General features: G+C 34.3%; 25 non-coding genes across 25 annotated transcripts; all 25 read left to right on the top strand.

Annotated features, from left to right (window-relative positions):
• Positions 1-1,356: 1,356 nt before the first annotated feature.
• TRNAT-CGU (transfer RNA threonine (anticodon CGU)) lies at positions 1,357-1,429 on the top strand. Its single transcript has one exon. It is a non-coding gene; the product is annotated as a tRNA-Thr (tRNA).
• A 435-nt stretch (positions 1,430-1,864) lies between these two features.
• On the top strand, positions 1,865-1,938 carry TRNAT-AGU (transfer RNA threonine (anticodon AGU)). Its single transcript has one exon. It is a non-coding gene; the product is annotated as a tRNA-Thr (tRNA).
• A 1,452-nt stretch (positions 1,939-3,390) lies between these two features.
• Positions 3,391-3,463, top strand: TRNAT-CGU (transfer RNA threonine (anticodon CGU)). The gene has a single exon. It is a non-coding gene; the product is annotated as a tRNA-Thr (tRNA).
• A 432-nt stretch (positions 3,464-3,895) lies between these two features.
• On the top strand, positions 3,896-3,969 carry TRNAT-AGU (transfer RNA threonine (anticodon AGU)). The gene has a single exon. It is a non-coding gene; the product is annotated as a tRNA-Thr (tRNA).
• A 947-nt stretch (positions 3,970-4,916) lies between these two features.
• On the top strand, positions 4,917-4,990 carry TRNAT-AGU (transfer RNA threonine (anticodon AGU)). The gene has a single exon. It is a non-coding gene; the product is annotated as a tRNA-Thr (tRNA).
• Positions 4,991-5,427: 437 nt separating this feature from the next.
• Positions 5,428-5,500, top strand: TRNAT-CGU (transfer RNA threonine (anticodon CGU)). The gene has a single exon. It is a non-coding gene; the product is annotated as a tRNA-Thr (tRNA).
• Positions 5,501-6,446: 946 nt separating this feature from the next.
• Positions 6,447-6,519, top strand: TRNAT-CGU (transfer RNA threonine (anticodon CGU)). The gene has a single exon. It is a non-coding gene; the product is annotated as a tRNA-Thr (tRNA).
• A 435-nt stretch (positions 6,520-6,954) lies between these two features.
• Positions 6,955-7,028, top strand: TRNAT-AGU (transfer RNA threonine (anticodon AGU)). The gene has a single exon. It is a non-coding gene; the product is annotated as a tRNA-Thr (tRNA).
• A 1,459-nt stretch (positions 7,029-8,487) lies between these two features.
• On the top strand, positions 8,488-8,560 carry TRNAT-CGU (transfer RNA threonine (anticodon CGU)). Its single transcript has one exon. It is a non-coding gene; the product is annotated as a tRNA-Thr (tRNA).
• A 432-nt stretch (positions 8,561-8,992) lies between these two features.
• On the top strand, positions 8,993-9,066 carry TRNAT-AGU (transfer RNA threonine (anticodon AGU)). Its single transcript has one exon. It is a non-coding gene; the product is annotated as a tRNA-Thr (tRNA).
• A 946-nt stretch (positions 9,067-10,012) lies between these two features.
• Positions 10,013-10,086, top strand: TRNAT-AGU (transfer RNA threonine (anticodon AGU)). Its single transcript has one exon. It is a non-coding gene; the product is annotated as a tRNA-Thr (tRNA).
• A 439-nt stretch (positions 10,087-10,525) lies between these two features.
• On the top strand, positions 10,526-10,598 carry TRNAT-CGU (transfer RNA threonine (anticodon CGU)). The gene has a single exon. It is a non-coding gene; the product is annotated as a tRNA-Thr (tRNA).
• Positions 10,599-12,563: 1,965 nt separating this feature from the next.
• On the top strand, positions 12,564-12,636 carry TRNAT-CGU (transfer RNA threonine (anticodon CGU)). Its single transcript has one exon. It is a non-coding gene; the product is annotated as a tRNA-Thr (tRNA).
• A 435-nt stretch (positions 12,637-13,071) lies between these two features.
• Positions 13,072-13,145, top strand: TRNAT-AGU (transfer RNA threonine (anticodon AGU)). Its single transcript has one exon. It is a non-coding gene; the product is annotated as a tRNA-Thr (tRNA).
• Positions 13,146-14,095: 950 nt separating this feature from the next.
• Positions 14,096-14,169, top strand: TRNAT-AGU (transfer RNA threonine (anticodon AGU)). The gene has a single exon. It is a non-coding gene; the product is annotated as a tRNA-Thr (tRNA).
• A 437-nt stretch (positions 14,170-14,606) lies between these two features.
• TRNAT-CGU (transfer RNA threonine (anticodon CGU)) lies at positions 14,607-14,679 on the top strand. The gene has a single exon. It is a non-coding gene; the product is annotated as a tRNA-Thr (tRNA).
• Positions 14,680-15,111: 432 nt separating this feature from the next.
• TRNAT-AGU (transfer RNA threonine (anticodon AGU)) lies at positions 15,112-15,185 on the top strand. Its single transcript has one exon. It is a non-coding gene; the product is annotated as a tRNA-Thr (tRNA).
• A 946-nt stretch (positions 15,186-16,131) lies between these two features.
• On the top strand, positions 16,132-16,205 carry TRNAT-AGU (transfer RNA threonine (anticodon AGU)). Its single transcript has one exon. It is a non-coding gene; the product is annotated as a tRNA-Thr (tRNA).
• A 942-nt stretch (positions 16,206-17,147) lies between these two features.
• Positions 17,148-17,221, top strand: TRNAT-AGU (transfer RNA threonine (anticodon AGU)). Its single transcript has one exon. It is a non-coding gene; the product is annotated as a tRNA-Thr (tRNA).
• A 437-nt stretch (positions 17,222-17,658) lies between these two features.
• On the top strand, positions 17,659-17,731 carry TRNAT-CGU (transfer RNA threonine (anticodon CGU)). The gene has a single exon. It is a non-coding gene; the product is annotated as a tRNA-Thr (tRNA).
• A 435-nt stretch (positions 17,732-18,166) lies between these two features.
• On the top strand, positions 18,167-18,240 carry TRNAT-AGU (transfer RNA threonine (anticodon AGU)). The gene has a single exon. It is a non-coding gene; the product is annotated as a tRNA-Thr (tRNA).
• Positions 18,241-18,677: 437 nt separating this feature from the next.
• Positions 18,678-18,750, top strand: TRNAT-CGU (transfer RNA threonine (anticodon CGU)). The gene has a single exon. It is a non-coding gene; the product is annotated as a tRNA-Thr (tRNA).
• Positions 18,751-19,182: 432 nt separating this feature from the next.
• On the top strand, positions 19,183-19,256 carry TRNAT-AGU (transfer RNA threonine (anticodon AGU)). Its single transcript has one exon. It is a non-coding gene; the product is annotated as a tRNA-Thr (tRNA).
• Positions 19,257-20,203: 947 nt separating this feature from the next.
• Positions 20,204-20,277, top strand: TRNAT-AGU (transfer RNA threonine (anticodon AGU)). The gene has a single exon. It is a non-coding gene; the product is annotated as a tRNA-Thr (tRNA).
• Positions 20,278-21,734: 1,457 nt separating this feature from the next.
• On the top strand, positions 21,735-21,807 carry TRNAT-CGU (transfer RNA threonine (anticodon CGU)). The gene has a single exon. It is a non-coding gene; the product is annotated as a tRNA-Thr (tRNA).
• Positions 21,808-26,915: the final 5,108 nt, after the last annotated feature.

The raw sequence follows: 26,915 nt of genomic DNA, 5'->3' as shown, positions 1-26,915 counted from the left end.
CTTAAACCTTATAAAAACCCAAGTATTTTCAAGATTATAGAATGAATACTGTTATTGCAAAATGAAAAAAACTACATATCTATGAGAAAGACGTAGATGAAATTTCTACCTAGATTTGAGCAATATTAATACCTTCATGAATAAAATTGTAAAGAATTCAAGAAATGAAATTGGGTTTTATAAGAGTACCTGTTTATTAAAACATATTAATCCTTGCGTAGTGATTGAGTATCTTTTCGTGTTTAAGATTACAATACATATAAAGAAGAATTTATAGCAGAAAACACATATTCATCATCAACAATACATTATTTATGCATTTTTTACTATTAACTTTGGTGCTGTGGTTTAGTGGTTAAAGCGCCTGTCTCGTAAATAGGAAATCCTGAGTTCAATTCTCAGCAGCACCTAACTGTTTTCTCCATGCTTTCCGAATAATTTTCATCAAACAAGTGTTGAATACAATTTAAGAATAAACATCTGGTTCTATGAACTTTAGAATAAGTTATCTTAAAAATTAAATAAAATGCTTGGTATTGTGAAGATTTTTGTAGGAATGCATTGACTGATATAGGGAAAAGAAAAGGACAAAGAACAAGATAGAGGTGAATGATCACTCTATCGTTGAATTCAACTAATCCATTCTTTAGCAAGGTATATTTTAAAATTATATGAATAGGGTAAACTTCAAATTAGAGAGGTGTTTTTGAATAAGTGAAGAGTCTTCATTCATCTTAAGGTTTTGAGTGGAAAAGGGTGTGAACTTAGAAAAGAATATGAAAGGGAAAAAGCAATATTCTCTTGAACACCATAAAGAAAAGTGTTTCAAAATTAAGAATCATGTGGGTGCTGTGGCTTAGCTGGTTAAAGCGCCTGTCTAGTAAACAGGAGATCCTGAGTTCAACTCCCCGCAGCGCCTTGCTTTTCTCATTGTTATATAACAAATCATTTTCATTAGGTCTTATTCCGATACAATTAAAATATAAAAGTCTGATTCATCTTACTGTTAAAAAGATCATCTTAAACCTTATAAAAACCCAAGTATTTTCAAGATTATAGAATGAACACTGTTATTGCAAAATGAAAAAACTACATATCTATGAGAAAGACGTAGATGAAATTTCTACCTAGATTTGAGCAATATTAATACCTTCATGAATAAAATTGTAAAGAATTCAAGAAATGAAATTGAGTTTTATAAGAGTAGCTGTTTATTAAAACATATTAATCCTTGCGTAGTGATTGAGTATCTTTTCGTGTTTAAGATTACAATACATATAAAGAAGAATTTATAGCAGAAAACACATTTTCATCATCAACAATAAATGATTTATGCATTTTTTTAATATTACCGTTGGTGCTGTGGCTTAGTGGTTAAAGCTCCTGTCTCGTAAACAGGAAATCCTGAGTTCAAATCTCAGCAGCACTTAATTGTTTTCTCCATGCTTTCCAAATAATTTTCATCAAACAAGTGTTGAATAGAGTTTAAGAATAAACATCTGGTTCTATGAACTTTAGAATAAGTTATCTTAAAAATTAAATAAAATGCTTGGTATTGTGAAGATTTTTGTAGGAATGCATTGACTGAAATAGGGAAAAGAAAATGACAAAGAACAAGATAGAGGTGAATGATCACTCTATTTTTGAATTCAACTAATCCATTCTTCAGCAAGGTATATTTTAAAATGATATGAATAGGGTAAAATTCAAATTAGAGAGGTGTTTTTGAATAAGTGAAGAGTCTTCATTCATCTTAAGTGTTTGAGTGGAGAAGTGTGTGGACTTAGAAAAGAATATGAAAGTGAAAAAGCAATATTCTCTTGAACACCATAAAGAAAAGTGTTTCAAAAGTTAGAATCAAGTGGGTGCTGTGGCTTAGCTGGTTAAAGCGCCTGTCTAGTAAACAGGAGATCCTGAGTTCAACTCTCAGCAGTGCCTTGCTTTTCTCATTGTTATATAACAAATCATTTTCATTAGGTCTTATTCCGATACAATTTAAATATAAAAGTCTGATTCATCTTACTGTTAAAAAGATCATCTTAAACCTTATAAAAACCCAAGTATTTTCAAGATTATAGAATGAATACTGTTATTGCAAAATGAAAAAAACTACATATCTATGAGAAAGACGTAGATGAAATTTCTATCTAGATTTGAGCAATATTAATACCTTCATGAATAAAATTGTAAAGAATTCAAGAAATGAAATTGGGTTTTATAAGAGTACCTGTTTAATAAAACATATTAATCCTTGCGTAGTGAGTGAGTATCTTTTCGTGTTTAAGATTACAATACATATAAAGAAGAATTTATAGCAGAAAACACATTTTCATCATCAACAATAAATTATTTATGCATTTTTTACTATTAGCGTTGGTGCTGTGGCTTAGTGGTTAAAGCGCCTGTCTCGTAACCAGAAAATCCTGAGTTCAATTCTCAGCAGCACCTGTTTTCTCCATGCTTTCCGAATAATTTTCATCAAACAAGTGTTGAATACAATTTAAGAATAAACATCTGGTTCTATGAACTTTAGAATAAGTTATCTTAAAAATAAAATAAAATGATTGGTATTGTGAAGATTTTTGTAGGAATGCATTGACTGAAATAGGGAAAAGAAAATGACAAAGAACAAGATAGAGGTGAATGATCACTCTATTGTTGAATTCAACTAATCCATTCTTTAGCAAGGTATATTTTAAATTGATATGAATAGGGTAAACTTCAAATTAAAGAGGTGTTTTTGAATAAGTGAAGAGTCTTCATTCATCTTAAGTGTTTGAGTAGAGAAGTGTGTGAACTTAGAAAAAAATATGAAAGTGAAAAAGCAATATTCTCTTGAACACCATAAAGAAACGTGTTTCAAAATTTAGAATCAAGTGGGTGCTGTGGCTTAGCTGGTTAAAGCGCCTGCCTAGTAAACAGGAGAGCCTGAGTTCAACTCTCAGCAGTGCCTTGCTTTTCTCATTGTTATATAACAAATCATTTTCATTAGGTCTTATTCCGAAACAATTAAAATATAAAAGTCTGATTCATCTTACTGTTGAACAGATCATCTTAAACCTTATAAAAACCCAAGTATTTTCAAGATTATAGAATGAATACTGTTATTGCAAAATGAAAAAAACTACATATCTATGAGAAAGACGTAGATGAAATTTCTACCTAGATTTGAGCAATATTAATACCTTCATGAATAAAATTGTAAAGAATTCAAGAAATGAAATTGGGTTTTATAAGAGTACCTGTTTAATAAAACATATGAATCCTTGCGTAGTGAGTGAGTATCTTTTCGTGTTTAAGATTACAATACATATAAAGAAGAATTTATAGCAGAAAACACATTTTCATCATCAACAATAAATTATTTATGCATTTTTTACTATTAGCGTTGGTGCTGTGGCTTAGTGGTTAAAGCGCCTGTCTCGTAACCAGGAAATCCTGAGTTCAATTCTCAGCAGCACCTGTTTTCTCCATGCTTTCCGAATAATTTTCATCAAACAAGTATTGAATACAATTTAAGAATAAACATCTGGTTCTATGAACTTTAGAATAAGTTATCTTAAAAATTAAATAAAATGCTTGGTATTGTGAAGATTTTTGTAGGAATGCATTGACTGAAATAGGGAAAAGAAAATGACAAAGAACAAGATAGAGGTGAATGATCACTCTATTTTTGAATTCAACTAATCCATTCTTCAGCAAGGTATATTTTAAAATGATATGAATAGAGGTAAACTTCAAATTAGAGAGGTGTTTTTGAATAAGTGAAGAGTCTTTATTCATCTTAAGTGTTTGAGTGGAGAAGTGTGTGAACTTAGAAAAGAATATGAAAGGGAAAAAGCAATATTCTCTTGAACACTATAAAGAAAAGTGTTTCAAAATTAAGTATCATGTGGGTGCTGTGGCTTAGCTGGTTAAAGCGCCTGTCTAGTAAACAGGAGATCCTGAGTTCAACTCCCAGCAGCGCCTTGCTTTTCTCATTGTTATATAACAAATCATTTTCATTAGGTCTTATTCCGATACAATTAAAATATAAAAGTCTGATTCATCTTACTGTTAAAAAGATCATCTTAAACCTTCTAAAAACCCAAGTATTTCCAAGATTATAGAATGAATACTGTTATTGCAAAATGAAAAAAACTACATATCTATGAGAAAGATGTAGATGAAATTTCTACCTAGATTTGAGCAATATTAATACCTTCATGAATAAAATTGTAAAGAATTCAAGAAATGAAATTGAGTTTTATAAGAGTACCTGTTTATTAAAACATATTAATCCTTGCGTAGTGATTGAGTATCTTTTCGTGTTTAAGATTACAATACATATAAAGAAGAATTTATAGCAGAAAACACATTTTCATCATCAACAATAAATGATTTATGCATTTTTTTAATATTACCGTTGGTGCTGTGGCTTAGTGGTTAAAGCGCATGTCTCGTAAACAGGAAATCCTGAGTTAAAATCTCAGCAGCACCTAATTGTTTTCTCCATGCTTTCCAAATAATTTTCATCAAACAAGTGTTGAATACAATTTAAGAATAAACATCTGGTTCTATGAACTTTAGAATAAGTTATCTTAAAAATTAAATAAAATGCTTGGTATTGTGAAGATTTTTGTAGGAATGCATTGACTGAAATAGGGAAAAGAAAATGACAAAGAACAAGATAGAGGTGAATGATCACTCTATTTTTGAATTCAACTAATCCATTCTTCAGCAAGGTATATTATAAAATGATATGAATAGAGGTAAACTTCAAATTAGAGAGGTGTTTTTGAATAAGTGAAGAGTCTTTATTCATCTTAAGTGTTTGAGTGGAGAAGTGTGTGGACTTAGAAAAGAATATGAAAGTGAAAAAGCAATATTCTCTTGAACACCATAAAGAAAAGTGTTTCAAAATTAAGAATCAAGTGGGTGCTGTGGCTTAGCTGGTTAAAGCGCCTGTCTAGTAAACAGGAGATCCTGAGTTCAACTCTCAGCAGTGCCTTGCTTTGCTCATTTTTATATAACAAATCATTTTCATTAGGCCTTATTCCGATACAATTAAAATATAAAAGTCTGATTCATCTTACTACTGAAAAGATCATCTTAAACCTTATAAAAACCCAAGTATTTTCAAGATTATAGAATGAATACTGTTATTGCAAAATGAAAAAAATACATATCTATGAGAAAGACGTAGATGAAATTTCTACCTAGATTTGAGCAATATTAATACCTTCATGAAAAAAAATTGTAAAGAATTCAAGAAATGAAATTGGGTTTTATAGGAGTACCTGTTTATTAAAACATATTAATCCTTGCGTAGTGATTGAGTATCTTTTCGTGTTTAAGATTACAATACATATAAAGAAGAATTTATAGCAGAAAACACATATTCATCATCAACAATACATTATTTATGCATTTTTTACTATTAACTTTGGTGCTGTGGCTTAGTGGTTAAAGCGCCTGTCTCGTAAATAGGAAATCCTGAGTTCAATTCTCAGCAGCACCTAACTGTTTTCTCCATGCTTTCCGAATAATTTTCATCAAACAAGTGTTGAATACAATTTAAGAATAAACATCTGGTTCTATGAACTTTAGAATAAGTTATCTTAAAAATTAAATAAAATGCTTGGTATTGTGAAGATTTTTGTAGGAATGCATTGACTGAAATAGGGAAAAGAAAAGGACAAAGAACAAGATAGAGGTGAATGATCACTCTATCGTTGAATTCAACTAATCCATTCTTTAGCAAGGTATATTTTAAAATTATATGAATAGGGTAAACTTCAAATTAGAGAGGTGTTTTTGAATAAGTGAAGAGTCTTCATTCATCTTAAGGTTTTGAGTGGAAAAGGGTGTGAACTTAGAAAAGAATATGAAAGGGAAAAAGCAATATTCTCTTGAACACCATAAAGAAAAGTGTTTCAAAATTAAGAATCATGTGGGTGCTGTGGCTTAGCTGGTTAAAGCGCCTGTCTAGTAAACAGGAGATCCTGAGTTCAACTCCCCGCAGCGCCTTGCTTTTCTCATTGTTATATAACAAATCATTTTCATTAGGTCTTATTCCGATACAATTAAAATATAAAAGTCTGATTCATCTTACTGTTAAAAAGATCATCTTAAACCTTATAAAAACCCAAGTATTTTCAAGATTATAGAATGAACACTGTTATTGCAAAATGAAAAAACTACATATCTATGAGAAAGACGTAGATGAAATGTCTACCTAGATTTGAGCAATATTAATACCTTCATGAATAAAATTGTAAAGAATTCAAGAAATGAAATTGAGTTTTATAAGAGTAGCTGTTTATTAAAACATATTAATCCTTGCGTAGTGATTGAGTATCTTTTCGTGTTTAAGATTACAATACATATAAAGAAGAATTTATAGCAGAAAACACATTTTCATCATCAACAATAAATGATTTATGCATTTTTTTAATATTACCGTTGGTGCTGTGGCTTAGTGGTTAAAGCTCCTGTCTCGTAAACAGGAAATCCTGAGTTCAAATCTCAGCAGCACTTAATTGTTTTCTCCATGCTTTCCAAATAATTTTCATCAAACAAGTGTTGAATACAGTTTAAGAATAAACATCTGGTTCTATGAACTTTAGAATAAGTTATCTTAAAAATTAAATAAAATGCTTGGTATTGTGAAGATTTTTGTAGGAATGCATTGACTGAAATAGGGAAAAGAAAATGACAAAGAACAAGATAGAGGTGAATGATCACTCTATTTTTGAATTCAACTAATCCATTCTTCAGCAAGGTATATTTTAAAATGATATGAATAGGGTAAAATTCAAATTAGAGAGGTGTTTTTGAATAAGTGAAGAGTCTTCATTCATCTTAAGTGTTTGAGTGGAGAAGTGTGTGGACTTAGAAAAGAATATGAAAGTGAAAAAGCAATATTCTCTTGAACACCATAAAGAAAAGTGTTTCAAAAGTTAGAATCAAGTGGGTGCTGTGGCTTAGCTGGTTAAAGCGCCTGTCTAGTAAACAGGAGATCCTGAGTTCAACTCTCAGCAGTGCCTTGCTTTTCTCATTGTTATATAACAAATCATTTTCATTAGGTCTTATTCCGATACAATTAAAATATAAAAGTCTGATTCATCTTACTGTTAAAAAGATCATCTTAAACCTTATAAAAACCCAAGTATTTTCAAGATTATGGAATGAATACTGTTATTGCAAAATGAAAAAAACTACATATCTATGAGAAAGACGTAGATGAAATTTCTACCTAGATTTGAGCAATATTAATACCTTCATGAATAAAATTGTAAAGAATTCAAGAAATGAAATTGAGTTTTATAAGAGTACCTGTTTATTAAAACATATTAATCCTTGCGTAGTGATTGAGTATCTTTTCGTGTTTAAGATTACAATACATATAAAGAAGAATTTATAGCAGAAAACACATTTTCATCATCAACAATAAATGATTTATGCATTTTTTTTAATATTACCGTTGGTGCTGTAACTTAGTGGTTAAAGCTCTTGTCTCGTAAACAGGAAATCCTTAGTTCAAACCTCAGCAGCACCTAATTGTTTTCTCCATGCTTTCCAAATAATTTTCATCAAACAAGTGTTGAATACAATTTAAGAATAAACATCTGGTTCTATGAACTTTAGAATAAGTTATCTCAAAAATAAAATAAAATGATTGGTATTGTGAAGATTTTTGTAGGAATGCATTGACTGAAATAGGGAAAAGAAAATGACAAAGAACAAGATAGAGGTGAATGATCACTCTATTGTTGAATTCAACTAATCCATTCTTCAGCAAGGTATATTTTAAAATGATATGAATAGAGGTAAACTTCAAATTAGAGAGGTGTTTTTGAATAAGTGAAGAGTCTTCATTCATCTTAAGTGTTTGAGTGGAGAAGTGTGTGGACTTAGAAAAGAATATGAAAGTGAAAAAGCAATATTCTCTTGAACACCATAAAGAAACGTGTTTCAAAATTTAGAATCAAGTGGGTGCTGTGGCTTAGCTGGTTAAAGCGCCCGTCTAGTAAACAGGAGAGCCTGAGTTCAACTCTCAGCAGTGCCTTGCTTTTCTCATTGTTATATAACAAATCATTTTCATTAGGTCTTATTCCGAAACAATTAAAATATAAAAGTCTGATTCATCTTACTGTTGAACAGATCATCTTAAACCTTATAAAAACCCAAGTATTTTCAAGATTATAGAATGAATACTGTTATTGCAAAATGAAAAAAACTACATATCTATGAGAAAGACGTAGATGAAATTTCTACCTAGATTTGAGCAATATTAATACCTTCATGAATAAAATTGTAAAGAATTCAAGAAATGAAATTGGGTTTTATAAGAGTACCTGTTTAATAAAACATATGAATCCTTGCGTAGTGAGTGAGTATCTTTTCGTGTTTAAGATTACAATACATATAAAGAAGAATTTATAGCAGAAAACACATTTTCATCATCAACAATAAATTATTTATGCATTTTTTACTATTAGCGTTGGTGCTGTGGCTTAGTGGTTAAAGCGCCTGTCTCGTAACCAGGAAATCCTGAGTTCAATTCTCAGCAGCACCTGTTTTCTCCATGCTTTCCGAATAATTTTCATCAAACAAGTATTGAATACAATTTAAGAATAAACATCTGGTTCTATGAACTTTAGAATAAGTTATCTTAAAAATTAAATAAAATGCTTGGTATTGTGAAGATTTTTGTAGGAATGCATTGACTGAAATAGGGAAAAGAAAATGACAAAGAACAAGATAGAGGTGAATGATCACTCTATTTTTGAATTCAACTAATCCATTCTTCAGCAAGGTATATTTTAAAATGATATGAATAGAGGTAAACTTCAAATTAGAGAGGTGTTTTTGAATAAGTGAAGAGTCTTTATTCATCTTAAGTGTTTGAGTGGAGAAGTGTGTGAACTTAGAAAAGAATATGAAAGGGAAAAAGCAATATTCTCTTGAACACCATAAAGAAAAGTGTTTCAAAATTAAGTATCATGTGGGTGCTGTGGCTTAGCTGGTTAAAGCGCCTGTCTAGTAAACAGGAGATCCTGAGTTCAACTCTCAGCAGCGCCTTGCTTTTCTCATTGTTATATAACAAATCATTTTCATTAGGTCTTATTCCGATACAATTAAAATATAAAAGTCTGATTCATCTTACTGTTAAAAAGATCATCTTAAACCTTCTAAAAACCCAAGTATTTCCAAGATTATAGAATGAATACTGTTATTGCAAAATGAAAAAACTACATATCTATGAGAAAGATGTAGATGAAATTTCTACCTAGATTTGAGCAATATTAATACCTTCATGAATAAAATTGTAAAGAATTCAAGAAATGAAATTGAGTTTTATAAGAGTACCTGTTTATTAAAACATATTAATCCTTGCGTAGTGATTGAGTATCTTTTCGTGTTTAAGATTACAATACATATAAAGAAGAATTTATAGCAGAAAACACATTTTCATCATCAACAATAAATGATTTATGCATTTTTTTAATATTACCGTTGGTGCTGTGGCTTAGTGGTTAAAGCGCATGTCTCGTAAACAGGAAATCCTGAGTTAAAATCTCAGCAGCACCTAATTGTTTTCTCCATGCTTTCCAAATAATTTTCATCAAACAAGTGTTGAATACAATTTAAGAATAAACATCTGGTTCTATGAACTTTAGAATAAGTTATCTTAAAAATTAAATAAAATGCTTGGTATTGTGAAGATTTTTGTAGGAATGCATTGACTGAAATAGGGAAAAGAAAATGACAAAGAACAAGATAGAGGTGAATGATCACTCTATTTTTGAATTCAACTAATCCATTCTTCAGCAAGGTATATTATAAAATGATATGAATAGAGGTAAACTTCAAATTAGAGAGGTGTTTTTGAATAAGTGAAGAGTCTTTATTCATCTTAAGTGTTTGAGTGGAGAAGTGTGTGGACTTAGAAAAGAATATGAAAGTGAAAAAGCAATATTCTCTTGAACACCATAAAGAAAAGTGTTTCAAAATTAAGAATCAAGTGGGTGCTGTGGCTTAGCTGGTTAAAGCGCCTGTCTAGTAAACAGGAGATCCTGAGTTCAACTCTCAGCAGTGCCTTGCTTTGCTCATTTTTATATAACAAATCATTTTCATTAGGCCTTATTCCGATACAATTAAAATATAAAAGTCTGATTCATCTTACTACTGAAAAGATCATCTTAAACCTTATAAAAACCCAAGTATTTTCAAGATTATAGAATGAATACTGTTATTGCAAAATGAAAAAAATACATATCTATGAGAAAGACGTAGATGAAATTTCTACCTAGATTTGAGCAATATTAATACCTTCATGAAAAAAAAAATTGTAAAGAATTCAAGAAATGAAATTGGGTTTTATAGGAGTACCTGTTTATTAAAACATATTAATCCTTGCGTAGTGATTGAGTATCTTTTCGTGTTTAAGATTACAATACATATAAAGAAGAATTTATAGCAGAAAACACATATTCATCATCAACAATACATTATTTATGCATTTTTTACTATTAACTTTGGTGCTGTGGCTTAGTGGTTAAAGCGCCTGTCTCGTAAATAGGAAATCCTGAGTTCAATTCTCAGCAGCACCTAACTGTTTTCTCCATGCTTTCCGAATAATTTTCATCAAACAAGTGTTGAATACAATTTAAGAATAAACATCTGGTTCTATGAACTTTAGAATAAGTTATCTTAAAAATTAAATAAAATGCTTGGTATTGTGAAGATTTTTGTAGGAATGCATTGACTGAAATAGGGAAAAGAAAAGGACAAAGAACAAGATAGAGGTGAATGATCACTCTATCGTTGAATTCAACTAATCCATTCTTTAGCAAGGTATATTTTAAAATTATATGAATAGGGTAAACTTCAAATTAGAGAGGTGTTTTTGAATAAGTGAAGAGTCTTCATTCATCTTAAGGTTTTGAGTGGAAAAGGGTGTGAACTTAGAAAAGAATATGAAAGGGAAAAAGCAATATTCTCTTGAACACCATAAAGAAAAGTGTTTCAAAATTAAGAATCATGTGGGTGCTGTGGCTTAGCTGGTTAAAGCGCCTGTCTAGTAAACAGGAGATCCTGAGTTCAACTCCCCGCAGCGCCTTGCTTTTCTCATTGTTATATAACAAATCATTTTCATTAGGTCTTATTCCGATACAATTAAAATATAAAAGTCTGATTCATCTTACTGTTAAAAAGATCATCTTAAATCTTATAAAAACCCAAGTATTTTCAAGATTATAGAATGAACACTGTTATTGCAAAATGAAAAAACTACATATCTATGAGAAAGACGTAGATGAAATTTCTACCTAGATTTGAGCAATATTAATACCTTCATGAATAAAATTGTAAAGAATTCAAGAAATGAAATTGAGTTTTATAAGAGTAGCTGTTTATTAAAACATATTAATCCTTGCGTAGTGATTGAGTATCTTTTCGTGTTTAAGATTACAATACATATAAAGAAGAATTTATAGCAGAAAACACATTTTCATCATCAACAATAAATGATTTATGCATTTTTTTAATATTACCGTTGGTGCTGTGGCTTAGTGGTTAAAGCTCCTGTCTCGTAAACAGGAAATCCTGAGTTCAAATCTCAGCAGCCCCTAACTGTTTTCTCCATGCTTTCCGAATAATTTTCATCAAACAAGTGTTGAATACAATTTAAGAATAAACATCTGGTTCTATGAACTTTAGAATAAGTTATCTTAAAAATTAAATAAAATGCTTGGTATTGTGAAGATTTTTGTAGGAATGCATTGACTGAAATAGGGAAAAGAAAAGGACAAAGAACAAGATAGAGGTGAATGATCACTCTATCGTTGAATTCAACTAATCCATTCTTTAGCAAGGTATATTTTAAAATTATATGAATAGGGTAAACTTCAAATTAGAGAGGTGTTTTTGAATAAGTGAAGAGTCTTCATTCATCTTAAGGTTTTGAGTGGAAAAGGGTGTGAACTTAGAAAAGAATATGAAAGGGAAAAAGCAATATTCTCTTGAACACCATAAAGAAAAGTGTTTCAAAATTAAGAATCATGTGGGTGCTGTGGCTTAGCTGGTTAAAGCGCCTGTCTAGTAAACAGGAGATCCTGAGTTCAACTCCCCGCAGCGCCTTGCTTTTCTCATTGTTATATAACAAATCATTTTCATTAGGTCTTATTCCGATACAATTAAAATATAAAAGTCTGATTCATCTTACTGTTAAAAAGATCATCTTAAACCTTATAAAAACCCAAGTATTTTCAAGATTATAGAATGAACACTGTTATTGCAAAATGAAAAAACTACATATCTATGAGAAAGACGTAGATGAAATTTCTACCTAGATTTGAGCAATATTAATACCTTCATGAATAAAATTGTAAAGAATTCAAGAAATGAAATTGAGTTTTATAAGAGTAGCTGTTTATTAAAACATATTAATCCTTGCGTAGTGATTGAGTATCTTTTCGTGTTTAAGATTACAATACATATAAAGAAGAATTTATAGCAGAAAACACATTTTCATCATCAACAATAAATGATTTATGCATTTTTTTAATATTACCGTTGGTGCTGTGGCTTAGTGGTTAAAGCTCCTGTCTCGTAAACAGGAAATCCTGAGTTCAAATCTCAGCAGCACTTAATTGTTTTCTCCATGCTTTCCAAATAATTTTCATCAAACAAGTGTTGAATACAGTTTAAGAATAAACATCTGGTTCTATGAACTTTAGAATAAGTTATCTTAAAAATTAAATAAAATGCTTGGTATTGTGAAGATTTTTGTAGGAATGCATTGACTGAAATAGGGAAAAGAAAATGACAAAGAACAAGATAGAGGTGAATGATCACTCTATTTTTGAATTCAACTAATCCATTCTTCAGCAAGGTATATTTTAAAATGATATGAATAGGGTAAAATTCAAATTAGAGAGGTGTTTTTGAATAAGTGAAGAGTCTTCATTCATCTTAAGTGTTTGAGTGGAGAAGTGTGTGGACTTAGAAAAGAATATGAAAGTGAAAAAGCAATATTCTCTTGAACACCATAAAGAAAAGTGTTTCAAAAGTTAGAATCAAGTGGGTGCTGTGGCTTAGCTGGTTAAAGCGCCTGTCTAGTAAACAGGAGATCCTGAGTTCAACTCTCAGCAGTGCCTTGCTTTTCTCATTGTTATATAACAAATCATTTTCATTAGGTCTTATTCCGATACAATTAAAATATAAAAGTCTGATTCATCTTACTGTTAAAAAGATCATCTTAAACCTTATAAAAACCCAAGTATTTTCAAGATTATGGAATGAATACTGTTATTGCAAAATGAAAAAAACTACATATCTATGAGAAAGACGTAGATGAAATTTCTACCTAGATTTGAGCAATATTAATACCTTCATGAATAAAATTGTAAAGAATTCAAGAAATGAAATTGAGTTTTATAAGAGTACCTGTTTATTAAAACATATTAATCCTTGCGTAGTGATTGAGTATCTTTTCGTGTTTAAGATTACAATACATATAAAGAAGAATTTATAGCAGAAAACACATTTTCATCATCAACAATAAATGATTTATGCATTTTTTTTTCAATATTACCGTTGGTGCTGTAACTTAGTGGTTAAAGCTCTTGTCTCGTAAACAGGAAATCCTTAGTTCAAACCTCAGCAGCACCTAATTGTTTTCTCCATGCTTTCCAAATAATTTTCATCAAACAAGTGTTGAATACAATTTAAGAATAAAAATCTGGTTCTATGAACTTTAGAATAAGTTATCTTAAAAATAAAATAAAATGATTGGTATTGTGAAGATTTTTGTAGGAATGCATTGACTGAAATAGGGAAAAGAAAATGACAAAGAACAAGATAGAGGTGAATGATCACTCTATTGTTGAATTCAACTAATCCATTCTTCAGCAAGGTATATTTTAAAATGATATGAATAGAGGTAAACTTCAAATTAGAGAGGTGTTTTTGAATAAGTGAAGAGTCTTCATTCATCTTAAGTGTTTGAGTGGAGAAGTGTGTGGACTTAGAAAAGAATATGAAAGTGAAAAAGCAATATTCTCTTGAACACCATAAAGAAACGTGTTTCAAAATTTAGAATCAAGTGGGTGCTGTGGCTTAGCTGGTTAAAGCGCCTGTCTAGTAAACAGGAGAGCCTGAGTTCAACTCTCAGCAGTGCCTTGCTTTTCTCATTGTTATATAACAAATCATTTTCATTAGGTCTTATTCCGAAACAATTAAAATATAAAAGTCTGATTCATCTTACTGTTGAACAGATCATCTTAAACCTTATAAAAACCCAAGTATTTTCAAGATTATAGAATGAATACTGTTATTGCAAAATGAAAAAAACTACATATCTATGAGAAAGACGTAGATGAAATTTCTACCTAGATTTGAGCAATATTAATACCTTCATGAATAAAATTGTAAAGAATTCAAGAAATGAAATTGGGTTTTATAAGAGTACCTGTTTAATAAAACATATTAATCCTTGCGTAGTGAGTGAGTATCTTTTCGTGTTTAAGATTACAATACATATAAAGAAGAATTTATAGCAGAAAACACATTTTCATCATCAACAATAAATTATTTATGCATTTTTTACTATTAGCGTTGGTGCTGTGGCTTAGTGGTTAAAGCGCCTGTCTCGTAACCAGGAAATCCTGAGTTCAATTCTCAGCAGCACCTGTTTTCTCCATGCTTTCCGAATAATTTTCATCAAACAAGTATTGAATACAATTTAAGAATAAACATCTGGTTCTATGAACTTTAGAATAAGTTATCTTAAAAATTAAATAAAATGCTTGGTATTGTGAAGATTTTTGTAGGAATGCATTGACTGAAATAGGGAAAAGAAAATGACAAAGAACAAGATAGAGGTGAATGATCACTCTATTTTTGAATTCAACTAATCCATTCTTCAGCAAGGTATATTTTAAAATGATATGAATAGAGGTAAACTTCAAATTAGAGAGGTGTTTTTGAATAAGTGAAGAGTCTTTATTCATCTTAAGTGTTTGAGTGGAGAAGTGTGTGAACTTAGAAAAGAATATGAAAGGGAAAAAGCAATATTCTCTTGAACACCATAAAGAAAAGTGTTTCAAAATTAAGTATCATGTGGGTGCTGTGGCTTAGCTGGTTAAAGCGCCTGTCTAGTAAACAGGAGATCCTGAGTTCAACTCCCAGCAGCGCCTTGCTTTTCTCATTGTTATATAACAAATCATTTTCATTAGGTCTTTTTCCGATACAATTAAAATATAAAAGTCTGATTCATCTTACTGTTAAAAAGATCATCTTAAACCTTCTAAAAACCCAAGTATTTCCAAGATTATAGAATGAATACTGTTATTGCAAAATGAAAAAAACTACATATCTATGAGAAAGATGTAGATGAAATTTCTACCTAGATTTGAGCAATATTAATACCTTCATGAATAAAATTGTAAAGAATTCAAGAAATGAAATTGAGTTTTATAAGAGTACCTGTTTATTAAAACATATTAATCCTTGCGTAGTGATTGAGTATCTTTTCGTGTTTAAGATTACAATACATATAAAGAAGAATTTATAGCAGAAAACACATTTTCATCATCAACAATAAATGATTTATGCATTTTTTTAATATTACCGTTGGTGCTGTGGCTTAGTGGTTAAAGCGCATGTCTCGTAAACAGGAAATCCTGAGTTAAAATCTCAGCAGCACCTAATTGTTTTCTCCATGCTTTCCAAATAATTTTCATCAAACAAGTGTTAAATACAATTTAAGAATAAACATCTGGTTCTATGAACTTTAGAATAAGTTATCTTAAAAATTAAATAAAATGCTTGGTATTGTGAAGATTTTTGTAGGAATGCATTGACTGAAATAGGGAAAAGAAAATGACAAAGAACAAGATAGAGGTGAATGATCACTCTATTTTTGAATTCAACTAATCCATTCTTTAGCAAGGTATATTTTAAAATTATATGAATAGGGTAAACTTCAAATTAGAGAGGTGTTTTTGAATAAGTGAAGAGTCTTCATTCATCTTAAGGTTTTGAGTGGAAAAGGGTGTGAACTTAGAAAAGAATATGAAAGGGAAAAAGCAATATTCTCTTGAACACCATAAAGAAAAGTGTTTCAAAATTAAGAATCATGTGGGTGCTGTGGCTTAGCTGGTTAAAGCGCCTGTCTAGTAAACAGGAGATCCTGAGTTCAACTCTCAGCAGTGCCTTGCTTTTCTCATTGTTATATAACAAATCATTTTCATTAGGTCTTATTCGGATACAATTAAAATATAAAAGTCTGATTCATCTTACTGTTAAAAAGATCATCTTAAACCTTATAAAAACCCAAGTATTTTCAAGATTATAGAATGAATACTGTTATTGCAAAATGAAAAAAACTACATATCTATGAGAAAGACGTAGATGAAATTTCTACCTAGATTTGAGCAATATTAATACCTTCATGAATAAAATTGTAAAGAATTCAAGAAATGAAATTGGGTTTTATAAGAGTACCTGTTTAATAAAACATATTAATCCTTGCGTAGTGAGTGAGTATCTTTTCGTGTTTAAGATTACAATACATATAAAGAAGTATTTATAGCAGAAAACACATTTTCATCATCAACAATAAATTATTTATTCATTTTTTACTATTAGCGTTGGTGCTGTGGCTTAGTGGTTAAAGCGCCTGTCTCGTAACCAGGAAATCCTGCGTTCAATTCTCAGCAGCACCTGTTTTCTCCATGCTTTCCGAATAATTTTCATCAAACAAGTGTTGAATACAATTTAAGAATAAACATCTGGTTCTATGAACTTTAGAATAAGTTATCTTAAAAATTAAATAAAATGCTTGGTATTGTGAAGATTTTTGTAGGAATGCATTGACTGAAATAGGGAAAAGAAAATGACAAAGAACAAGATAGAGGTGAATGATCACTCTATTTTTGAATTCAACTAATCCATTCTTCAGCAAGGTATATTTTAAAATGATATGAATAGAGGTAAACTTCAAATTAGAGAGGTGTTTTTGAATAAGTGAAGAGTCTTTATTCATCTTAAGTGTTTGAGTGGAGAAGTGTGTGGACTTAGAAAAGAATATGAAAGTGAAAAAGCAATATTCTCTTGAACACCATAAAGAAAAGTGTTTCAAAATTAAGAATCAAGTGGGTGCTGTGGCTTAGCTGGTTAAAGCGCCTGTCTAGTAAACAGGAGATCCTGAGTTCAACTCTCAGCAGTGCCTTGCTTTGCTCATTTTTATATAACAAATCATTTTCATTAGGCCTTATTCCGATACAATTAAAATATAAAAGTCTGATTCATCTTACTACTGAAAAGATCATCTTAAACCTTATAAAAACCCAAGTATTTTCAAGATTATAGAATGAATACTGTTATTGCAAAATGAAAAAAATACATATCTATGAGAAAGACGTAGATGAAATTTCTACCTAGATTTGAGCAATATTAATACCTTCATGAAAAAAAATTGTAAAGAATTCAAGAAATGAAATTGGGTTTTATAAGAGTACCTGTTTATTAAAACATATTAATCCTTGCGTAGTGATTGAGTATCTTTTCGTGTTTAAGATTACAATACATATAAAGAAGAATTTATAGCAGAAAACACATATTCATCATCAACAATACATTATTTATGCATTTTTTACTATTAACTTTGGTGCTGTGGCTTAGTGGTTAAAGCGCCTGTCTCGTAAATAGGAAATCCTGAGTTCAATTCTCAGCAGCACCTAACTGTTTTCTCCATGCTTTCCGAATAATTTTCATCAAACAAGTGTTGAATACAATTTAAGAATAAACATCTGGTTCTATGAACTTTAGAATAAGTTATCTTAAAAATTAAATAAAATGCTTGGTATTGTGAAGATTTTTGTAGGAATGCATTGACTGAAATAGGGAAAAGAAAAGGACAAAGAACAAGATAGAGGTGAATGATCACTCTATCGTTGAATTCAACTAATCCATTCTTTAGCAAGGTATATTTTAAAATTATATGAATAGGGTAAACTTCAAATTAGAGAGGTGTTTTTGAATAAGTGAAGAGTCTTCATTCATCTTAAGGTTTTGAGTGGAAAAGGGTGTGAACTTAGAAAAGAATATGAAAGGGAAAAAGCAATATTCTCTTGAACACCATAAAGAAAAGTGTTTCAAAATTAAGAATCATGTGGGTGCTGTGGCTTAGCTGGTTAAAGCGCCTGTCTAGTAAACAGGAGATCCTGAGTTCAACTCTCAGCAGTGCCTTGCTTTTCTCATTGTTATATAACAAATCATTTTCATTAGGTCTTATTCCGATACAATTAAAATATAAAAGTCTGATTCATCTTACTGTTAAAAAGATCATCTTAAACCTTATAAAAACCCAAGTATTTTCAAGATTATAGAATGAATACTGTTATTGCAAAATGAAAAAAACTACATATCTATGAGAAAGACGTAGATGAAATTTCTACCTAGATTTGAGCAATATTAATACCTTCATGAATACAATTGTAAAGAATTCAAGAAATGAAATTGGGTTTTATAAGAGTACCTGTTTAATAAAACATATTAATCCTTGCGTAGTGAGTGAGTATCTTTTCGTGTTTAAGATTACAATACATATAAAGAAGAATTTATAGCAGAAAACACATTTTCATCATCAACAATAAATTATTTATTCATTTTTTACTATTAGCGTTGGTGCTGTGGCTTAGTGGTTAAAGCGCCTGTCTCGTAACCAGGAAATCCTGAGTTCAATTCTCAGCAGCACCTGTTTTCTCCATGCTTTCCGAATAATTTTCATCAAACAAGTGTTGAATACAATTTAAGAATAAACATCTGGTTCTATGAACTTTAGAATAAGTTATCTTAAAAATTAAATAAAATGCTTGGTATTGTGAAGATTTTTGTAGGAATGCATTGACTGAAATAGGGAAAAGAAAATGACAAAGAACAAGATAGAGGTGAATGATCACTCTATTTTTGAATTCAACTAATCCATTCTTCAGCAAGGTATATTTTAAAATGATATGAATAGAGGTAAACTTCAAATTAGAGAGGTGTTTTTGAATAAGTGAAGAGTCTTTATTCATCTTAAGTGTTTGAGTGGAGAAGTGTGTGAACTTAGAAAAGAATATGAAAGGGAAAAAGCAATATTCTCTTGAACACCATAAAGAAAAGTGTTTCAAAATTAAGAATCATGTGGGTGCTGTGGCTTAGCTGGTTAAAGCGCCTGTCTAGTAAACAGGAGATCCTGAGTTCAACTCCCAGCAGCGCCTTGCTTTTCTCATTGTTATATAACAAATCATTTTCATTAGGTCTTATTCCGATACAATTAAAATATAAAAGTCTGATTCATCTTACTGTTAAAAAGATCATCTTAAACCTTATAAAAACCCAAGTATTTCCAAGATTATAGAATGAATACTGTTATTGCAAAATGAAAAAAACTACATATCTATGAGAAAGACGTAGATGAAATTTCTACCTAGATTTGAGCAATATTAATACCTTCATGAATAAAATTGTAAAGAATTCAAGAAATGAAATTGAGTTTTATAAGAGTACCTGTTTATTAAAACATATTAATCCTTGCGTAGTGATTGAGTATCTTTTCGTGTTTAAGATTACAATACATATAAAGAAGAATTTATAGCAGAAAACACATTTTCATCATCAACAATAAATGATTTATGCATTTTTTTAATATTACCGTTGGTGCTGTGGCTTAGTGGTTAAAGCTCTTGTCTCGTAAACAGGAAATCCTTAGTTCAAACCTCAGCAGCACCTAATTGTTTTCTCCATGCTTTCCAAATAATTTTCATCAAACAAGTGTTGAATACAATTTAAGAATAAACATCTGGTTCTATGAACTTTAGAATAAGTTATCTTAAAAATTAAATAAAATGCTTGGTATTGTGAAGATTTTTGTAGGAATGCATTGACTGAAATAGGGAAAAGAAAATGACAAAGAACAAGATAGAGGTGAATGATCACTCTATTTTTGAATTCAACTAATCCATTCTTCAGCAAGGTATATTTTAAAATGATATGAATAGAGGTAAACTTCAAATTAGAGAGGTGTTTTTGAATAAGTGAAGAGTCTTTATTCATCTTAAGTGTTTGAGTGGAGAAGTGTGTGGACTTAGAAAAGAATATGAAAGTGAAAAAGCAATATTCTCTTGAACACCATAAAGAAAAGTGTTTCAAAATTAAGAATCAAGTGGGTGCTGTGGCTTAGCTGGTTAAAGCACCTGTCTAGTAAACAGGAGATCCTGAGTTCAACTCTCAGCAGTGCCTTGCTTTGCTCATTTTTATATAACAAATCATTTTCATTAAGCCTTATTCCGATACAAATAAAATATAAAAGTCTGATTCATCTTACTACTGAAAAGATCATCTTAAACCTTATAAAAACCCAAGTATTTTCAAGATTATAGAATGAATACTGTTATTGCAAAATGAAAAAAATACATATCTATGAGAAAGACGTAGATGAAATTTCTACCTAGATTTGAGCAATATTAATACCTTCATGAAAAAAAATTGTAAAGAATTCAAGAAATGAAATTGGGTTTTATAAGAGTACCTGTTTATTAAAACATATTAATCCTTGCGTAGTGATTGAGTATCTTTTCGTGTTTTAGATTACAATACATATAAAGAAGAATTTATAGCAGAAAACACATATTCATCATCAACAATACATTATTTATGCATTTTTTACTATTAACTTTGGTTCTGTGGCTTAGTGGTTAAAGCGCCTGTCTCGTAAATAGGAAATCCTGAGTTCAATTCTCAGCAGCACCTTACTGTTTTCTCCATGCTTTCCGAATAATTTTCATCAAACAAGTGTTGAATACAATTTAAGAATAAACATCTGGTTCTATGAACTTTAGAATAAGTTATCTTAAAAATTAAATAAAATGCTTGGTATTGTGAAGATTTTTGTAGGAATGCATTGACTGAAATAGGGAAAAGAAAAGGACAAAGAACAACATAGAGGTGAATGATCACTCTATCGTTGAATTCAACTAATCCATTCTTTAGCAAGGTATATTTTAAAATTATATGAATAGGGTAAACTTCAAATTAGAGAGGTGTTTTTGAATAAGTGAAGAGTCTTCATTCATCTTAAGGTTTTGAGTGGAAAAGGGTGTGAACTTAGAAAAGAATATGAAAGGGAAAAAGCAATATTCTCTTGAACACCATAAAGAAAAGTGTTTCAAAATTAAGAATCATGTGGGTGCTGTGGCTTAGCTGGTTAAAGCGCCTGTCTAGTAAACAGGAGATCCTGAGTTCAACTCCCCGCAGCGCCTTGCTTTTCTCATTGTTATATAACAAATCATTTTCATTAGGTCTTATTCCGATACAATTAAAATATAAAAGTCTGATTCATCTTACTGTTAAAAAGATCATCTTAAACCTTATAAAAACCCAAGTATTTTCAAGATTATAGAATGAACACTGTTATTGCAAAATGAAAAAAACTACATATCTATGAGAAAGACGTAGATGAAATTTCTACCTAGATTTGAGCAATATTAATACCTTCATGAATAAAATTGTAAAGAATTCAAGAAATGAAATTGAGTTTTATAAGAGTAGCTGTTTATTAAAACATATTAATCCTTGCGTAGTGAGTGAGTATCTTTTCGTGTTTAAGATTACAATACATATAAAGACGAATTTATAGCAGAAAACACATTTTCATCATCAACAATAAATGATTTATGCATTTTTTTAATAATACCGTTGGTGCTGTGGCTTAGTGGTTAAAGCTCCTGTCTCGTAAACAGGAAATCCTGAGTTCAAATCTCAGCAGCACTTAATTGTTTTCTCCATGCTTTCCAAATAATTTTCATCAAACAAGTGTTGAATACAATTTAAGAAAAAACATCTGGTTCTATGAACTTTAGAATAAGTTATCTTAAAAATTAAATAAAATGCTTGGTATTGTGAAGATTTTTGTAGGAATGCATTGACTGAAATAGGGAAAAGAAAATGACAAAGAACAAGATAGAGGTGAATGGAAAGGGGCGACCACTCGGTCCCCCCGAACGTATGGATGAGTGCCTCGATCCCCCCGGGAAGCCATTTTTGGGCGGGAGGCGCGTCTCGGCTGGTATGCCCGAAGCGGCGTAGCCGGGGCGCGCTTTTTCCCGCCCTAGAGTGGGCTGGCCTAGACACCGACGCAGCCAGCCACGCCCTCGGGGCGGGCAGGGGCGGGTTTTCGCCCGCCCTGAAGACGGATAAAAGAAGGCGCAAGACCAGAAGACGTCCTCTTGTTCTTGTGCTCCGAAGCTGCACCTCCTCGCTACACGTGAGCTCGGGACGGAACGAAGAGCCAATTTTGAGCGTTTTGATCTTTTTCTTTGTCTTCTAGCTACTTCATCGGAGAGATGCCCAAGAAAGGCGAAAAGAGAATGACGACTGAGCAGATGGTTCGGGCCCTTTTTAAGGATATGTCCGACATAAAGAAGCGGCTGGCGGAGCGAGACGGGGAGGAGGGATCGGGCCAACCACCGGCTGGAGGGAGACCTAAGAGGCCGAGAAGGGTTCCGGCCGGGGGAGATGTCCCGGCTCCCTCTGCCCCGCTCGACGCGCCGACCCCAGTACCGATCGAGGGGAATCCAATCCCCGTTGTCGTCACCCCGACACCTAAGGAAGACATGCCCCCCGAGCTGGCAGCACAGCTAGCAGCATGGTTGGGGGATAGCAGTGATGGCGCCACGGCTGCCGAGGCACAGGCCCTGATGAAAGGGCTTCGTGAGAAGAAAGAGGCAGCTAGAGTGGCTGCACCGTTGGCAGGGATAGACAAGCCGCAAGCGGCAGAAGCTCCGTCCGGTTCAGGTAAGCGGCCATTGCCGATTGCACGGGACGAGTCGGCACCCTCTCGTAGAGAGAGATTGGGACAACATGTGCCTTTAGCCATAAAGGAAAAGATCTGGGCAGGGGAATACGTGAATATTTTTTCCTTGCTTGTTGATCATTATGATGTGGAGCATGTAAAAAGTCAGAAGGACCTAATGCATCCAAGTGTTTGGCGCGCAAAAATGGCCGCCTTTAAGGTAAATGAGAACATTGGCAACTGGGGCAATGCCTGGGGTATTTTTACATCGATTTTGGGGGAACGTAGGCCCGAGTTGCTTCCTGAGTTTTCCGTTTACCAATCACGAATTATGGGTTACTCGACGGCGTATCAAGGTAACCATTGGTTTTGTTACGATAATCTGTTCAGGAAAGAAAAGGAACATAACAAGAGTTTGACCTGGGATTGTTACGATTCTTTAACGTGGGATAAAATGAAGGAATCGGGAATGTTAAGAATGCCATTGGTCGGGAGCAATGTTGTTGATCACTCCCGCCAAAATGTGGGGTCGCCCTTTCGACCAAGTACGAGCACCGACGACCAGTCGAGGCCCGCAGGTAATACCGGGAGAAAGGGTTTCTGTTATAACTTCAACAGAGGGAAATGTACCAGGCCTCCGGGGTCCTGTAAATTTAGACACGAGTGTAGTACGTGTGGGTCATCCCATCCTGAGTCATCGTGCAGAGCCAGAACGGGTGAGAATGGGGGTAAGGGAGGCGCCAAACAGGTCTAATATAGTCCGAGGGGCGCCTTTACCAACCCCGATTGATACCTTGGCAATGATCCCCTGGCTCAGCGATTACCCGGATCGTGCTTCTGCCGGGGTGCTGCGGAACGGTTTTACACATGGTTTCCGCATCCCGGTGGGGGACTTTCAGGGTGTAGGGATTTGCAAGAGTCAGCTTTCCGTCTTACAACATTCATCTGTGGTGCAGGAAAAAATTCAGAAAGAGGTTAGCCGGGGACGGGTTGCCGGCCCGTTTAGTGTACCCCCGGTACCGGATTTTGTTTGTTCTCCGTTAGGGGTGGTCCCCAAGAAGGACCCAGGTGAGTTTCGTCTGATCCATAATCTGTCTGCTCCACACGGCCTTTCGGTAAACGACGCAATTGATCCTGAAGTTTGTTCGGTGCGATACGCATCGTTTGATGAGGCAGTAGCCATCTTGAATCGCCTGGGGCCCGGGACGTTGATGGCGAAATCAGATATCGAGTCAGCGTTCCGGTTGCTCCCGGTACACCCAGACGATCAGCGTCTTTTGGGATTCGGGTTTCAGGGATCATTTTACATGGATAGGTGTATGCCAATGGGATGCTCTATATCATGTGCTTATTTTGAGCAATTCAGTACTTTCCTGCAATGGGTGTTCACTAAGAAGACGGGTTTTCGAAATGTAATGCACTACCTTGACGACTTTTTGTTCCTTGGCCCCGCCGGAAACCCCGAGTGTGCCCAGGCCTTAGATGAATTCTGTGTGTTGATGGGTCATTTTGGCGTGCCGTTGGCACCGGGTAAAACTATGGGTCCCACGACTTGCCTCGAGTTTTTGGGGATCGAGTTGGACTCAAGGGAGGGGTGTTTCCGTTTACCAGCCAGCAAAGTGTTGAAATTCAGGTCAGCCCTCCGAGTATGTTTAAATACACCCAAGGTTACACTGCATCAGTTGCAACAATTAGTGGGGAAGTTGAATTTTGCCTTAAGAGTAATCCCAATGGCTCGCCCTTTTTCCCGCTCCATTGCCCAAGCGATGATTGGCCTGAAGGAGGGTCATCATCGCACGAGGTTATCGGCTGAGGTCCGCCAGGACATGCGGATATGGTTAGCATTCCTGGCGGACTTCAATGGCCGAGTCGTCTGGAACAAGCCAGCCGTGTCCTCAGAAGAGCTTGGGCTATGGACGGATTCAGCAGGAAGCATAGGTTTCGGCGCCATCTTCGGCACGAACTGGTCTGCTCAAAGATGGCCCCTATGGTGGCACAAGAAGGGGCTAACGAGTAATATCGCTTTCCTTGAATTATTTCCCATTCTCGTGGCCCTGAGAACCTGGCCAGAAGGTTTCAGAGATCATTCTGTCGTTTTTTGGTCCGACAATATGACCGTGGTAGAATGCATCAACAGTCAGTCAGCCCATTGTAAATTGATTTTGAGGCTGCTCAAAGAAATTGTCCTACTATGTATGCAACTGAACGTGGTTTTCAGAGCAAAACATGTCCCAGGAGTGATGAATCAGGCCGCTGACGCACTGTCTCGTTTTCACATGCAGGCTTTCTCGGGTTTCCTCCCTTCAGCGGACCCGGAGCCGGCACCCTTCCCCGAAGCTCTCTGGTCTCTCGGTGCCCCGAACTTCGTCACCTCGTGGGAGAGAGTCTAGCACCCAGGACAAGGAAGGCATATGAAGGGGCGTTCCGGGCCTATTTAGCCTTTTTGGGGGCAGAGAGAGGGGGTCTTTGGGGTCAGGAAGAGTGGGTAGTACTCTTTCTTATGTCTTTACACAGGGCTGGGAAATCGGTGGCTACGGCCCAAAGGCATCGTGCCGCCATTTCCTTTGTTGCCAGGGCCCATGGCATCCTGGACCCAACAGCGTCTTTTACAGTACAGAAAGCGCTGCGTGGGTGGCAACGCCTAGAGGGTCGCAGAGTAGACGTGAGACGACCGATAGGTCTAGACAGGTTGTCCCTGTTACTGGCCACACTCCCGAACACATGCTCGTCCCCTTTTGAGACCTGTTTGTTCCGGTCTGCATTTACGCTGGCGTTTCACGGGGCTATGAGAGTTAGTGAGCTGGTTGCAAGGAACAAACAGGATGTGACAGGGGGCCTGTGCAGAGAACATGTTCAGGTCAGGGGGGACGCGATGATTGTCTCCTTTCTCCGGTCTAAGACCGACCAAGATGGGAGAGGGGACTGTACGATCATTCGCAGGAACCCCGAGTCATCCATGTGTCCGGTACAGTGCTTAGAAGATTACCTAGCACAGAGAGTGGCATCATGGGGGGGGACATTGTTGAGGCATGCAGACGCCACCCCGCTGACGAGGTTTCAGTTTCAACGGGTGCTTGCAATGGCCATTGCCGCAGCGGGCTTGGACCCGGGCGAATTTGGGACCCACTCCTTTCGTATAGGGGCTGCCACTGAAGCTACAGCCAGGGGTCTTAATGTAGAACAAGTGAAACGTGTGGGGCGCTGGTCCTCCAATTGTTATAAGAGGTACGTGCGATTGCACATGTTGTGAAGCTGTATTCATGTACTCACGCCTCTTGTCTTTTGTTTGTTTTCAGTTGCGCAAGCCTACGCGGCAGGGCAGACTGAGCAGTCGACCCAACACCAGGCCAGCGGTCGCACGTCACCGGCTGTGAAGAAGGAGGTGTGGGTCGTGGGCCACTCATACGTGAGACGGGCCGCAGACGTATTCAAAGCAGGTGACATGATTCACGTAGCTGGGGAATACGGGTACAGAGTGTCCTTCTACGGAAGGGGCGGTCTCTGTATTGACCAGTTTCAGGAATTTTTTGAGGGCCTGTTAGAGCGGATGAGGTCACCGCCGTCCATAGTCATAGTACATTTGGGGGGCAATGATTTGGTCACCACCGGTAGACGACTGCTCCTGGAGGCTATGCTTTCCACGGTAAGTTGGTTAGCGAGGAGAGTTCCGGGGTGCCTAATTGCGTGGTCTCATGTGATCCCACGAAAAGTGTGGCGGGGGGCTATCTCGATCCCTGCTTTGAATCATTCCGTTAAAAAAAAATTGAATAACAAAGTGAGTAGGTTGTTCCGTTCCAAGACATTGCATTCAATCTCGCATAATTGTATTAATGATGACAGTATGTATCTGGGGGATGGTGTGCATTTGTCGAGGGCAGGGAATGAGTTACTCATAGGAGACTTCCTAGCCTGGTTAAAATCTTTAAAGCATGACCTTTAGGTAGGAGTTTTGTGGGGGGTCCGGATAGCCGGTCAACTATCCGGACCTGTGGCGGTAAGGTCATGATCGGTGAGCACTAATTGGTAGATCCCTATGAGTGGGCGTCACCCAACACGGATGGGAGCGCTCGGGAGAGGTGGCCATTGG

Source organism: Lissotriton vulgaris, chromosome 12 (genome assembly GCF_964263255.1).
Source record: "Lissotriton vulgaris chromosome 12, aLisVul1.2, whole genome shotgun sequence".
Lineage (NCBI taxonomy): Eukaryota > Metazoa > Chordata > Amphibia > Caudata > Salamandridae > Lissotriton > Lissotriton vulgaris.
The sequence above is the reverse complement of the archived record's forward strand: the minus strand, read 5'-3'. Positions and strand labels throughout refer to the sequence as shown.